The sequence below is a fragment of the Mya arenaria genome, chromosome 8 (assembly GCF_026914265.1).
Source record: "Mya arenaria isolate MELC-2E11 chromosome 8, ASM2691426v1".
NCBI lineage: Eukaryota > Metazoa > Mollusca > Bivalvia > Myida > Myidae > Mya > Mya arenaria.
Genome location: NC_069129.1, coordinates 4,283,185 through 4,299,321, shown reverse-complemented (window position 1 = coordinate 4,299,321; position 16,137 = coordinate 4,283,185). Strand labels below are relative to the sequence as shown.

General features: G+C 34.0%; 1 pseudogene; it reads left to right on the top strand.

Annotated features, from left to right (window-relative positions):
• The first annotated feature begins 5,434 nt into the window (after positions 1 to 5,434).
• LOC128243017 (putative nuclease HARBI1) lies at positions 5,435 to 8,352 on the top strand (annotated as a pseudogene).
• The last annotated feature ends 7,785 nt before the right edge of the window (positions 8,353 to 16,137 follow it).

Here is a 16,137-nt window from a genome sequence, read left to right as displayed (position 1 = left end):
TCATTTCACCAAAAAGCGCGTGCGATTATATTTACTGATGTCATGAAGCGCAGTTATGTTTATTCATTGCGTACGTCAAGACGTTCCTCCAAATTTATTTAAGTAGTTTGATAAAATTGCTAGTCGCTCTTATGCAGAACCCTAATTAATTAAATTCCGTATCAACTGTCCACTCATATAATATCCTCTGCATAACAATACTTTTGTAGAGAAAAACACGCATTTAACTCACTCATCAACTCTTTATAAAAACGTCATTCATTGCAAAACCACAAATTTTCTTTTGATATCCATGTTTCAACAGTTCATTGCAGCTATAAGAAGACTTGCATGTATAAGAAATAATAAGTATAAGGAAACTAATGTAATGATCTGCGCAGTCTAAAATGCTGAGACCTCATTTGCCAACAATTAAAACCAAACAACCGATAAGATAGGCCAGACATCAAAGCTAACTAAAATGTTAAATATCACATTATCGTTTACAAAAACACGTTGGGATTTCACCCATTTAACGGCCAATGATAATGCTGAAATTTACGACGGAACCGGGTTATTTCCGTTCGATTTACTTTATATATGTAGTTTGTTATGAGTTATTTTGGAAACTTATTTGACAATGTTGCTGTATTGCGAGATGTCATAGACACTCGATCCTGCTTTAACTTAGAGTTATTAATCATGACATTATACATGTATACACACAGACAGATTGCTGTTGGATGTGTACCGGCAGTAAATTTGTTATGCAAGGAGATATTTTAAAATTATTTTGCACACAAGTTCGGTACGTAACGATTACAAGACATATGTCACTATTTCTTTCTGAATAACTTCTGTACACATGACGTGTACCGGCATGCGGACCATCATATGGTTATAGAAGATTATGATAGTTCTTTTCTGAACGTAGGCAAATAAGTATTTGCAACATCCATTGAACTGTTTGGCATTTTTGGGTCATTTGTCATTTACTCTGACAGCTCTTGTTTATTGTCGGAACTGATATTGAACTTTAATCATATGCAAGTTATTTATATTCATCCAACGTGTCCTTGCATCTTTGAACCATCCGACAATAAACACTACTAACGTTTAATGCAATGATGCGTGAAAAAGGAGTCCGTCTTTTGCAAAATGCCCCAAAATGCAGGAAAACATTCCTATATACAACGGATTGTTATTAAACGGTTTTCTCAACGATGATAGGACAAGGAAACCTACTTGATTTACCAACTCGGAAAGGGTTTATGTGTTTTCATTGGATAATTCTAGATGCAATTGCGCCTTCGCCAACAGCCAACACGATTTTATAAAGCTTATATCAGTAACGTTTAATATAGAAACATCATAGCGTATATCATTATGTACTGTACTTTGCTTATACATATATTGATGTTATTGCATGGCCGCAAAAACAGTTGCATATATGACTCTAAAGAGCAATATATATGCCCAGCAAACACACATTGAAAATGAAATCGATGAAGCAAAACAAGTATTTCTTTCTTGGCAATCTGGAAGCCAAATATGATTAAAATGCTGACAAGATTGAAACGCAAGGTTTCACAATCAGACAAATCAAATCATTCCAATCCCAATAGTTTAGTGGTGGAAGAATGCCATATAAAAATAATTTCACGAGATTGCTACATTCAATCTTCAGAAACCTCGAGACAATTTGTAATTTGTACATGTGGTTTTGAGGAATTGACTTTAAATTCTATAAAGATATGAACTGTGTTAAGGAGATGTGCTTTGCAAAACAAACACTATTTTGAGAAGGGAATGGAAAGTTTAACGTTCCTACTATATCAAACATGATATTCATTCACTTGAGTTCAACTTACCTATATACATGTATTTATTAATTAACTATTACGTATTTGACGAGATACAGAGACAAATGCGGTACTGATACCATCCAATTGAAGACAATATATGCCAAAACTCGCTCAATATCAACCAAACTCGGCCAATATCAACATAACTCGGCTAATATGAGTTTCCTCCGTTTTGACGTTAAACTCGCCTTATATAGGATTGAGAAATGGGCCATTTTCATTGGCTGTCGAAACTCGCCTAATATGAGAAGTATGCTGGAAATTATTTTTAAAGGCAGCCATTTTGTTTTCAGTTTTCCGACTGTACTGAAAATTTTATGCTTCGTGTAAACCTATTTGGAATACTTGAACCTATTGAATGATTGAACCGCTTTGTACGGTTTGATATTGCAGTTGTATTTAACCCGTTGTTTGATTTTACGACTATTATGATTTTGTACTCCGACAAAATAGAAGACGAAGGTGAAACATTTAACGTTTTGGCAAACGAATTACGAAATGAAGACGAAACTTGAAGACGTGCTTCCTTACAACGTACAGTGCATTATTCATAAGTAGTGCAATGTCACTTTAAGAATGCATGTCAAATTCAGCAAAGTCAAGTCTAGAAAAGCAGACACCATGAACGAATAATGGATAAATATGCTTCAATGTGAACAAAAGGTAAGTTATGAGAATGTTTTAACTAAAATGGTAATAGTTATTTGTCCTCGGTCAGCTGTATTTGCCTGAGCCCGAAATCACCTAATTAATAACACTTAAATATATATAAATACATACATCAAAACATTTCCAAATAAAGTAAAAGTAAAAAAAAAACGTACATGGCAAATCTTAACAAAGTATGCAATAAGGGAAAGTGAGAAAAAAGTTATATTAACAAAAATAAAGGTTAATCACCAGTTCTTCTACTACTAGGGATCCCTATTCTATCTGCAGATGATGGAAGAAAGTTCAGAGTACCTTATGCAACACTTTCCAAAAACATATTGCAGAAATTGTTTAAAACCATTAAGAAATCCCCACAGTCTGCTTTAGTGGATAAGTGGTTAAAAAACTGTGAGATTATACAGATTCATAATTAAAAGTATCATTATACTTACTCTGGCAATAGACAAACACAGAATTACGAATACTAAAACTACAATATATATTCGCCAGAGTCGTTGTATATCGCATACATCCTCAGCTTTTAGCAATGTAACTAATAATATATAGATAGGGTTTTTTACATATCAAACGAGAATAGGCCAGCCTTAACAGCGGCAGAAAAAAAACTAGTTTATATACGACATCGTTGTAAAAACAACTTTCTTGATTATTCTCTTACGAATAGTAACCTAATGGCTTTCTCTTTCAAGTGCACCTATAAAATAAAGTGCAACAGCATTAATTATTGCAAGTGCAGAGACGAAAGAAATAAATACGCAACAGGGTAATAGTTATTGTACTGGAGATGAATGTGAGATTAATGCTGTTGAAATCAAAACTCGTGCATCTGCACGTGCCGTAATTATTTCCTCGAGTACTTGCAATGATATTTATGCAAGCTAAGACTCCTATCGCCCCTGATAAATGCATTAATATTAGCTTCGAAAACATTGTTTTATGTTGTGTAGAGTTATGTTGTTACGAACGTGTCAATTACATTTGCAGTCTGCCAAATAAACTTGAAAAACTAATAAAATGACGTTCGCTTTATCAGGCAAAGGATTGTTTCTTGCACAAAGAGACAATGCACTAGTTTTCACTAAACTGGAGCGTGTTTAGCTTATGAAACTTTATCTGATTACGAAACAGGTTTAACCTGACAGGTGTTTTTCTATGATTTGAAACTGATTTTCGATGTAATTTATTTAATGATAAGATATGACTGGAGTGTGCGATCCCTTTTAACCCATGCCACTTATGGTCTTAGGACATACAAATAACTGACGTGATGATTTTACCGGGATATATATTTTTTATGGTTAAACTATTTTTCATAATGTGGACGCGATCGCACATAGGGTGCAGGCAAATGTTCGTAATTTTAATAAAAATATTAATAAATAATAACAAACGTGAAATGTAATAACATTTGCAAAATCAATCGCCAAAGAAGAAATATCTGATTCTAAAATTCATTCGCCGCAAAGTGTTCTCATTTGACAATGATGAATACAAAAGTGTCCGGACAATCGCGTTTAGAAGTAATTGCAGAGTTGGGATCAGATCACAGATTTTCATAGTTCCATGTTTAATGTTTTATAGCTTAAACCGTTACGGTTTAAGAAAATGCATAAAACATCAATTTTGAAGCAGAAAAATGAAAATCTGCGATCTGATCATTTGTCATCAGTCTTTTATCACTGCTTTTCAGATATTTACTCAAATATTTACTCGTTAAAAGACAAAAAATAAAAAAGTTGTCAAAAAGTTCAATCTGTGAGAGTGCAGCTTTAAATGGCATTTTTGAAATTTTTAATTTGCAATAAAATGTTAACATTGCCTTAATTAGGCTATACGACAAGTACTTAAGCCAACAGAGTAGTTTTTTCTTAACTTTATGAATCAAAGTAGACACAAAAACGTTGAAACAACGTCAACCTTTAACGTTTAAAACAACAATGAAAAATGGTTTTGAAATGTTATTTTTAAAGTCGAGCAGAAGTTGCGATTCGAACGTTAAGGCATTGATGCTTTCTCAACAAAGAAACAATTGTAATCTGGCGTTAAAAATACCTTAACTGTCCCTTAGGCTTAGAAAATCAGTTTGTTTGAGGTAATGGACTATTTATATTTCATGCAAATAAGACTTAAAATCTCTGAAAAATGAAGTTAATTTCAACGGTCTGCAACGTCCCCCCTAAATTCTTCATTCTCAATCATGTACAATAATATGTATAGAAGTATAATTAAACATGCAAACAATGATCTATGCCTGCTATGTATTATGCGCTATATTTTAGCTAAAGAGTCATAATAATTTTAGAAAGATTTCGTTTCGCGTTTAAGCTATCTTGACATAATGTTTCAAAGTTGAACATGTCCCAATTATTGGAATGTTGTCTGTCAAAGCATGCTTGGCATTGAATGTTAAATGTTGTTTGTCTTTGCAAATTGCTTTGTTGCGTGATATTCTTCAAGCCAGCTTGAAAATCAAACTTGAGTATTTCGTATAGTTTTGCATAGTCTTTCGTAACCGCACCGATAGCTAAATAGTAGAGAATCTTGGTTACGAAAGGTTCATGTTCTCTCATCGCGTCATACATAAAGCATAAGATGCATGGACATGTAAATCACCTGTCAATTATTTTCGAAAGCCACAGGACTTTCATATACTCATGACAATATTTGTTATATGAACGATATAATTGTGATTATCTTTCATATCATGCAATAATGTTCTTCTGGGGCCGGTTGCTCAAAACCTCAGTTAAATTTAACGGCTCGTTAAAGTTTTAACGGTCCGTTTAATTTTAACTATTATTGGTATGAGGTTGCTCAAAATAAAGTTAGAATTTAACGGCGGGTTTGACGGTTGAACCAGCCATTAAATGTAACGGAGGAATAGACCTACGTTAAAACATTAACGGAAGGTTTCCAAGATGGCGGCTCTATTTGTAAATCATAGAAAAGTGAAAGAATTTCGGCACACTGCACATGTACATAATATGCTAGACAATGAGATGTATGCCAGATACAGATATACGAATGGTGGAATAGATTATCTAGAGGATTTGCTGAAGGAATCGCTGGAAAGAACGACAAGAAGAAACAGAGCACTTACTGTTAGACAGATGATTCTGATTACGTTGCGTTTCTTCGCGACAGGAGCATTTTTTAACATCATTGGTGATAGCATGGGCTACCACAAGTGCACTGTGTCACGTGTTGTAGCCCAAGTAACAGCAGCAATTTGTGGTCACATACATCAGTTTGTGATGTGGCCTGATGCCAATGCTCGAGCATAGAATATGACAGAATTTTTTAAGAAAGCTGGTTTCCCGAATGTTGTTGGATGTGTAGACGGAACACATATCCGAATCCAGGCGCCATCCGAAGACGAACCAGCCTTCGTGAATAGGAAAGGCTTCCATAGCATCAACATGCAGGCTGTATGTGACATCAAAGGTATAAAACTTTGAGTTTTCCACTTTTGTTTTCAGTATTTCCATCTTTTCTTTCGAACGCTTAACATAATAATTATATTGTCAATTCGGCCAAAACACGTCCGGTTAAAGGGCGATACTAAAAGGCTGACTGGAGCGCTGACAGTATACATAAAGAGGCAAAATGCTTACCAAAAATGTTATTAAATGCTGACCAAAAATGTTATTAAATAGTGATTTTACATTTCTATTAATTAATTCAATAATTCAAGTCGACGTACTATACTATTTATCATTTTTTTTGTTAAATAAATAACTCATAGACATAGGTAACATATGGTACCGTACTCAAAAATATGTTGTATACAGTCTATGCATACAGATTGTGAAGAGTTTGGAAGGTGCAGGACGAAGTGAACCATTACCCAAGTGAACCACTGCCATTTGCGGATTCAACTCTGATTATTATTGCACAGTTTAATTGTTTAATCATTTTACAGGAAAATTTACAAGTGTAAATGCAAGCTGGCCTGGGTCGTGCCACGACGCGCACGTCTTCAGAACGTCGGGATTGGCAGCCAAACTGACCATTGAACATGTGGCGTTTTCAGATGGTGTCCTTTTAGGAGACAGTGGGTATGAACATGAAAAGTTTGCTTGAATCCATTAAATTTCCAGCTTTATATATCGCAGTAACTTAGAGCTAAGGGAAGTAACCGATAATTTGAGTTTTAACAGTACTTTCATTTAGTTTTTCTTTGCGTTCAAATCGCTTTATGATGGCGGACGGCCAGGGGGGACATCGATCTAAAAATATTAGATTACCCTGGATATCGGTCGTCCAGGTGCTGGAAAAGTGCAAATTATTCCAGCGAAATGGTTAGGGTCATTCAAGCCCAGATTCTTATAAAACTAGGCTTGATCGACCCCAGCTGTGCTCACATATTGAAATGAACGTCAAGATCAGTCGATGTAACAACTGTTTGAAGATTGGAAATGTTTACCGTCCAACTCCGAAAATACGTGAGAAAAAAATTGTTTTTTTAATTTCCAAGTACTCGTTAATTTTTATAGCTAATGCCATCCAAAACCAATGAGTTATGTCTCATTTTTTTCAATTTATTTTTAAAAACCGGTTTAATAATGCACTAGTCAATTGTAACCAAGCCCCCCTGTCCGGGAATAGTGGGGACTTTGACTTTCGGTCCAGCCAAGCCGGGCCAAAGTCCTCTACCTGTGGGAAGGAACTGCTCGTGAAACCCCCGCCAAATGCCCCTGAACCCACGGGAATCTTATGTTAGGCCCATTCCCGGGAAGACAAAACAACTGCATTCACTCGGCACTGTGGAGCCACCTAGAAGGTAAAAATACGGCACATTTCCCTGGCTTTCCCCGGTATACCCCCGGAACTGGGGGGGGGGGCTGTGGTTAAAATTGACTGGTGCATAAGTCATTGACAAATTTGTCCAAATGACAAAACATGTGTATCATACAGGATAAGACATGGTTGAAAAATGCCTCTGGTAATTATTATGCGCACTGGGGCAATTATCAACCAAAAGCCATGGTCAACCATGTATTATCTTTATAATTTACATAATAATGTAATAATTATAAATATATAATATTTTTATAATATTTATTTGTCATCTTAAGTAAACCTCACCATGAAGTGTTCCCTTACTTCATAAACCTTGGAATATTTTTTTAAAATAATTTTTAGAATTATTCAAAATGCCAGAAATAATACCTGTTTTCTGACTGAAGCATAAGAAATGAAATACACATGAAAACAAAGGTCCTTATTGATATATACATCAGAAAAAATGCTTTTGTGATACTGTCGGATTACAGCTGATTAATCGGATAATGGATGGATCAGGGTCTCCGATTAATCGATTATGAAAATCCAAGGTGATTGCCCATCACTACTACATAGATAAGATTGATTTTGTTACAGTAATAAGAATATGTATTAAAGGTTCTTTATTGGATATATTACTTATGAATCAGAGACATCCATCCTTGCCAAGTTGCATTATTATGTCTTATTATATGCAGGTACGCCCTGAAGCCATTCCTCATGACCCCTTTTATTAGGCATTTTTTCGCATGTTCTGCCATTTAACACTGATTTCATCGCCAGTCCGAACAGCACACCCCAGGGTAGAACATTTGACACCTATTTCTTCCCATTTTCTTTTCTTTTTCTCATTAGAAGTTTTATCAGTAAATTCGTTAGTCAGCATTTCCCTTGTATCGAAGTCTCCCAAACATTCCTCTATGATCAAAGTTTCACTAGCTGTGAAATTAGGTTTTTTTCTCCTTTTTTGTTTTTCAGTATCATAAGCAGAAGACTTTATGATGTCGGCCATCTTGGATGCTGAATGATGGTGACAGATGAATTATGGGACAGGAAGTTGGATTTAATTGACTGTTAAGCATTTAACGCTAGCGTTACTAAATGGCAGCATTAAATAGCTATGAGCAACAATAATTAAACTGACCGTTAAGTAACAGTCAGTTATGGATTTAACGGATGGTTAAGGTAACGTACTGTTAAATTTAATTGAGGTTTTGAGCAACTGGCCCCTGATGTCATTACGCTATACAATTAAAAAATATTCTTATATAACAATTATACTGTGTAAACTTGCATCACGATAAATGGCCTAATGAGTATGATAAAACTGATTGTCTCTGTTCTTCCGATTTATTTTGTATTTTATCCTTCCTCGATGTTAATCTTATGCTAAATCGACGCAACAATAAACTAGTTTCGAGTTAAGTATAATTTGATGGAAATGCATGTCTGATCATTATTATCAACATCTACTAGCAAAATTCTATTTTTCATCATTATTTCTCTTTTGAGTGACATTCAACTGGTCACATAACTATGAAACCATAAATGCAGTAAGTATGTACTAACCTTGTGAATGTATAAGAATAGTGTTCACAAAGCACCAAAACAGCTGCATAATTATCTTTTCATTTCTGTGTTTTTGTACATATTCATGCTTTCGGCTTCATTAAGTAATCAGCTGTATGCATATTTGTGTGCATAGCTAAAACATTTCTTAATCTCATCTGTTTGCAATGATCCAATATCATGGACTTGGCAGGGATGCCACGAGTTTGTATTGCATGTTATATTTCATGTTATTAATTTTATGTAACTCGTTGAAATTGCTAAATAATCAATACGTTAATGCCAATTAGTCCATGCACAGTCTATCAGTCTAGCAACTTAATTAAAACTTGCTTATATCTTCTTTTCAGCGTAATCATTATCAAACATTTAATCTTCTTTTAATACTTTTTAATAAACTGTTTTCGGAAAGAAAACATTGCAATTGTTTTCTACGTAAGAACGATGTCAAAAACTACTCTAGTTTTACCTGGTGAATCTAGGTGATGACCTGGTGAATCTAGGTGATGACCTGGTGAATCTAGCTAGCACGCAAATCGGCTTTAAACCTTTGACTATTGAGCTTGTTTCTGTAGTTTACTTTATATAGATATTGCAAAAAAAACTTTATAATGACTTTCAACGATTTCATTTTAAATGTATTCAATTAATATCGATATATGTAGCCAACCTTTATCGTTATGTTGAACTACTTTACAATATGACCAATGCGGTGGTTTTCAACGCTTCCAAATGTCATACTTGTGCATAAACTAAAGCGGCATGCAGCAAAAACAAAACAAAAAATACAACTTTTAATATATTCAGGCAATCATGCCTATAGTATAAAAGATAACGATTAAAAACATGTATCAAAACATGCTTTTTGGCCGCATCGGGATACTAAATAATGTTTGGTTTAAGTATAAATGACTGTGCTTGTTTCTGTAATTGTCCATATAAATATAAATAATACATCTACCAAAACACAAACAAGTCTTGAGAACGTACTATTGTAGTTTTGCTTTTACTTCAAGTAACTATATAGGTCATGGACATATTTACGGCTCTATATTATCCGTTTACAATTTATGTAACTACTCCATGCTTTAAAAAAGGACACTTAACGAATGGCCAAAGAAATTATTCTTAGTCCATTTTTAATCTGTTAACGGCTATTCTTCTTTTATTCAATACATATATATCAGGTCCTTACGCAGGAAGCATGTCAATTACTATTAATCTGATATGAGTTTTAAAGTTAACGGATGCTCGAGACATTTTTCATTTTATATTAAAACATGTTTTAAAGAGAACCTGAGTTCGAGGGGAGTAACTCAAACTAACCGTAACACTAACCCTAATGTATTTCCTTACAGTTTCCCTTTTAGAGAAAACAGTTCACACTCTAACACGAGAAATGTTTCGACAAAAACATAGATTCTTAGATCACTGTAATTTACCGTAAATATATGCAGATTAAGTCCCCATTGGAAAAAGATTTCTTTACTTGCTACTTGCTAACACATGTTGGATAGCGTACCGTTAGCATACAAAATGAATGGTACTTGTAGTTCAAAAGAAGGTTTCCTGATAAATCCAATCTAATGCTGCCCCTTGTATTACTCTGTTATCCATAGTATTCCATTGCCTTTTCCTTGGACGTAGGCTTAATTGCAACATATTTGCACACATCTTTAAAATACCCTTTACAATCGTGTATACATGAAATGTACAATATAAATATTTCAAAAAATATATTACTTGCAATTTAGTTATACGGTCTGCCGTGAAATTAACTTTTACGAAAGTACTTTGAATGACATTGCTTAACAGCTAACTTTTATTTGCTGCATCAAGTATGATAAATAATACCCTCACTGAAAGCTCCCTTGGTATAACAGGGCTCTTGATTACTATCAGCGCGGATTTTGTGACACAGATTGGATAGTGTAGCAGTCTCCTACGACGTAACCATTGATTACGCCAATTTCCAAGGAAATGCACCTTTCCATGGACGCAGGCATGCAGTCGCAAAATCTTTAATAGTACTTGATCGCGGTTAATATGACGTACACGAAAAGCCAACATATTTCCGTGGAAAAATAATAAATGTTACAAATGAAAGATATTAAAAGGCATATTTGTATGATTTTCAAATAAACAGTTGAATAAAGAATTATATCCTTTGGCTTTTAAAGCTTTTAACAGAAATATTCCTTTTTAAATCTTTAAGATAAAATTTACCAAACAACATGGTACCTTTTTGACAGTTCGCTTAAGTAATGGTATAATTCTATGCAACACGGTACGACGTCGTGATATTAACCTTTTGCTAATTTCAAACACATCTTAAGGAGTGTGTCAAGGAACTATTAGCATTCAGCTTTTGGTTTGAGTTAATTGTGGCTTTGATTTATGCTGTATTGTCTTTTGGTTTGAGTTAATTGTGGCTTTGATTTATGCTGTATTGTCTTTTGGTTTGAGTTAATTGTGGCTTTTATTTATGCTGTATTGTCTTTTGGTTTGAGTAAATTGTGGCTTTGATTTATGCTGTATTGTCTTTTGGTTTGAGTTAATTGTGGCTTTGATTTATGCTGTATTGTCTTTTGGTTTGAGTTAATTGTGGCTTTGATTTATGCTGTATTGTCTTTTGGTTTGAGTTAATTGTGGCTTTGATTTATGCTGTATTGTCTTTTGGTTTGAGTTAATTGTGGCTTTGATTTATGCTGTATTGTCTTTAATTGTAAACAAATCCCACAACAAATGTATTGATATTTTACTATGATCGTTGTTTCTACCGATAATGCAGAAACAAAGGAACTAAATGCTTATCCAAAACCGGGTTCTAAACAGTTATATAAAACATAATATTATTTGGTAAGTGGAAGGCTCTGAACCATACAAATAGCAATGCTAATTTTAAATGATTGAAAATAAACCTGGATTAAAAAATACTGTTGCATTAAGCGAACTTAACCTTAATGTTCTAAAGTACATCTTAAACTCCAATTGCAACGGAATAGAATACAATGGTAATCTAAATTAGAGTCAAACTTGAATGTTCATAACATCGATAACAATACCCTTAAATACCCTGTATAGCTGTTAACAAAGAAGGCCGCTTAAAACAGGTATGCTCACTCCAAAATAAGTTTAAGCTTCGAATGATACTAGTATTCTGATGAAAATGTTAAGTAGGTGTAGTATTAAATCCTTAGCTTCACCGGCGTCCATTCTGATGAAAAAAAACACTGGAACACTTATTCCATCAATACGCTGTATTAAACGTATATAGTAGTTTGAAGTCAATATATAATATACATAAACAATGATTAAATGATATTCAAACAGAAGCAATTACAGAAGCCAAAACCATTATACGGATAAAACTGTGCGACAATCAAATTACTAACTGCAATCAAACAGCAACAACACAATACAAGAAAGGTACTTAAAACTGGGTATATTAATATTGAATCAATATTAATATACCCAGTTTTAAGTACCTTTCTTGTATATATTATTGATACAAAAAACTACAGCAACATGTCCAGTAGTCTAAAGCTCAAACATAATCCCCGTTCAATGGCACAGGGCCTAAGCTAACAATACAGAACAGCCTTTAAAATTGAAAACGAGACGGTCTCTTTCACTATCGGCAAAGTATAAATTTAGGTTTGAAAAAAAAACACGTTGAATTTCCAATTAGGCGGCACCTTAATGGATTATTTCGTGTCTAACAGACAACAAGGATAACATAAATGGACACGTTATTTCAAAGAAAATTAACATTAGAATTAGAATTTTCCAACGATGTCGTTTGACCGTAAGCCCGGATTAAGATACTTAATTCACGTAATCATACTCCTCTTTTACACATCAAACGTCATTATAATCCTGGTTGAGAAGATTATTATTAATGAAAAACGTTAGCCTTTGGTTTAGCGGTATGCCTAGGTGCAATCAGGTCAGTGGAACGTTTACTGTTTGCTAGTACATTTCCTGATTGCGGTTTATTCACTCATTATTCATCCGTTATAAAATTGACAAGAAAAGGACAATCCGAAAACAAATGATATTTTTAGTGAAGTATTCTAGATCCCAATTTCTGAATTGCAGTTGCTTCCGTGAGTTACTATTCAAAAATGGGTTTTGGGGGAAAATGTTCATCATCCATCTTTTTAAACCTTTTATAGACAATAATTCTATTCATACATGCTATTTTTGCTAACCTTCACCCAAACGAAATGTCTGATGGTTAGACAAATTTGCCCTAAATTATTCTATTTTGACATTGACAAATGCGGTAATATCCGGACACATACGAAATGGATGATCACAAGGTCACGTGTAGCTCAGTTTGCAAGACGGGATGTGGCCGGAATTACCAAAATATATATTAATCAATCAGCGTCGACCCTAGATCGCTCATGGAAGTTTCATAGTCTTTAAGTCGTCACTTTGGGAAATGTTGTGATCGACCCCTAATCATAATCTCATGTCAAACATCAAAGGCTTCTAAGTGCATATACTATTTATTACGTAAGTAAATACATTGTTGAATATACAAAGAGTAAAGATTTTGTAATAAAAAAGATGCACTAGAAAAATCAAAGGGGCAGCATTACAGTAAATCTTATGAAGCTCACACTTTTATTATTATTTCTAGTTTTGTATTTAATGGGTTCTTCTTTAAATATAAAATAAAACTTTATTTGACCACTTCACCAACATTGTTCATATCCTTCAAAATCTACTGCAAAATATAATTGTATATTTCCTACGACAAAATTGTAGTAACTATACTATTGGAGATAAGTTTCATCATGCACTGAAACAATACTCATAATAAACATTATACTTTAATATGAAGTTTGACGCTTGGTTAATTGGGCGAAATAAAAAAATAATGTCACGATACATACTGTATATTTATACAAGTGTGATATAAGAAAGGACGAATTGGTTGTATTACCACAGGAACAAATAACGTAATTGGATAAAAACCTACACACGATAAGATCATTACCTCGAAGATATGTTTTAATCAAGGCGATATAAAAACACATTACACAGCCTCTCTTTCAGAATGCAAATGTATGTTGTAAATAGCCATACATAGAAATAATGTGTGATGACCAAACAGCGTCAACTTGTAGAAATCCGGCATTTGTGAACTGGACAGAGCATACTAGTACGACGTTGCATTAAACCGTTACTGATAATGATTTATAATGTAAATTAGCCAAGTGCATGATTGTCTTGCATTAGACGGTAGGATTAAATCGTTACTCTGTTAGTTATATGGGCCCTTTTGTAGCAAGACGCCAAGGTTGGTGTATATCCCATACACCTGCAGCTTTTAACAGCTGAAATACGTAGGTATTGCGTTTTATATATCAAACGTGAATAAGCTAGGCGAACCAGCGGCATATTTTTCATTGGGGATCATTGTTTAATAGTGTATTCTTAATTATTCTCTTGGAATGGATAGTCGAGTAATGGCATTCTCCATCGAATGCAACTATTGCAGTGCACCTAAGTGCAGCACTATAAATTATAGCAATTGACAAATTTTTTCCTTGAGTACTTGCAAATGATATTACTTTCAGCGAAATATCCAAACTTCTGACGCCGAACATTAATGCGTTTACTCGCTATAGCTTTAACGCCCAATATCAATTCAGTCAATAAAGCTAGCATGAAAACCTTATTTATTTTAGCTTGAGTTTAGTCGTTACGAACTTGTCAATGACGATTGCTGCCTGCCAAATACACTTGACGAGCTAATTATTTAAATGTCGCTTTTCCAGGAAAAATATTGTTTATTTCATTAAAAAGACAATGAAATAGTTTTCAGTTAACTAGAGCGTGTTTAGTTTTTGAATATTTGTATGATAACGAAACAAATATGACAGTGGAATTTCTTTGACTTATAAAAGTTCATTTGCCTTAAATGCGTAGACGATTTTTTACAACATAGGTTTGAAAATTAGATGAGCCATTCATCGAGCTGAAAGTTACTTTAGCCAAAGCGACAGAGACACCTGACAATCCCTACTGTGAATGATCAAAACTCCAGAGTAATTGTATTGCACTGATAACGTTTACAGTCATGTACACATGCATACGCCATACACACATTTAAAAATACTAGCATTTCGTACATTATAAATTAATTTATAAGCGTTTATACGCAAATTACTTCTATGTTTGAGTATCCAAGTAGTTCTTCCAAGTAGTTCGTAATTCATTTCCAAGAACACGTTTACGAGCCAAGGGAAAAGACTGATTTATCCACTGGATATCTCTTTTTTATATTTAGATATGGCTGGAAAGTGCAATCCATTTTAGCCCATGCCATTTAAGGCCATTCAACATAAGAATAACTGTGTATTAATTTGAATTATACGACAAATTATATGGTTTTTAACGGTTCAACTATTTCTCACGGTGCTGCAACGATTGCACACGGTAGGATTAGGCAATAATGCAACACATTGGCGCAGGCAAATTTGCATAAACTTTGAAAAAAGCAAACATACACATGAGTAGAAATATGCAAATTAACTAAATACGACAGCTTCATATATTAAAGTTAATAAAACTTTGTAAATCAATCACAGAAGAAGTATCTAATGCTTAGATTCATTCGCCTCAAAGTGTTCTCCTTTGACAATGATAAATGCAGAAGTGTGTGGGAAATCACGGTTAGAGCTAGTTGCAAGGTCGCGTGTTTAAGGGTTATATGCTTTGAAAATGCCTAGAAAGAAATATGAATTATTTAGGTAATATTTGCAGCATTGTATTAATCAGGTTATAGAGAGAGAGAATGAAACGGATTTGACATATTAAAAGAGGTCACTACAGATTGTTATAATTAAAACATGAAATCTGGTAAAACGTTTTGACCGTCATGTAACTAAAAGCAAAACGACCTTGGATGTCAAGCAGTATCATTTTATGAGGTAAAATAACGATTATTCATGTGTCTTAAGTATGGCCACACGATTATGAATATGGAAACAAGAATCTTGTCAAATAGCGGTCAGCAAGTTTTGTTCATGGTTCGCAATGGCTTGACCTAAAACAATATGAAATCACATATCATGTTTTTGGCGGAAATGCAATGCTAGTATTTACCCTGCAGTCGACAGATAATTTACTGAAAACGTATAAATAATATTCGAAAAACTATGATCCATGAACTCCTTGGTTCAATGCGTCAAATGGCATTTTTTGAATTTCATAACCGCGATGTAATATAACATTGACTAAATCGGTC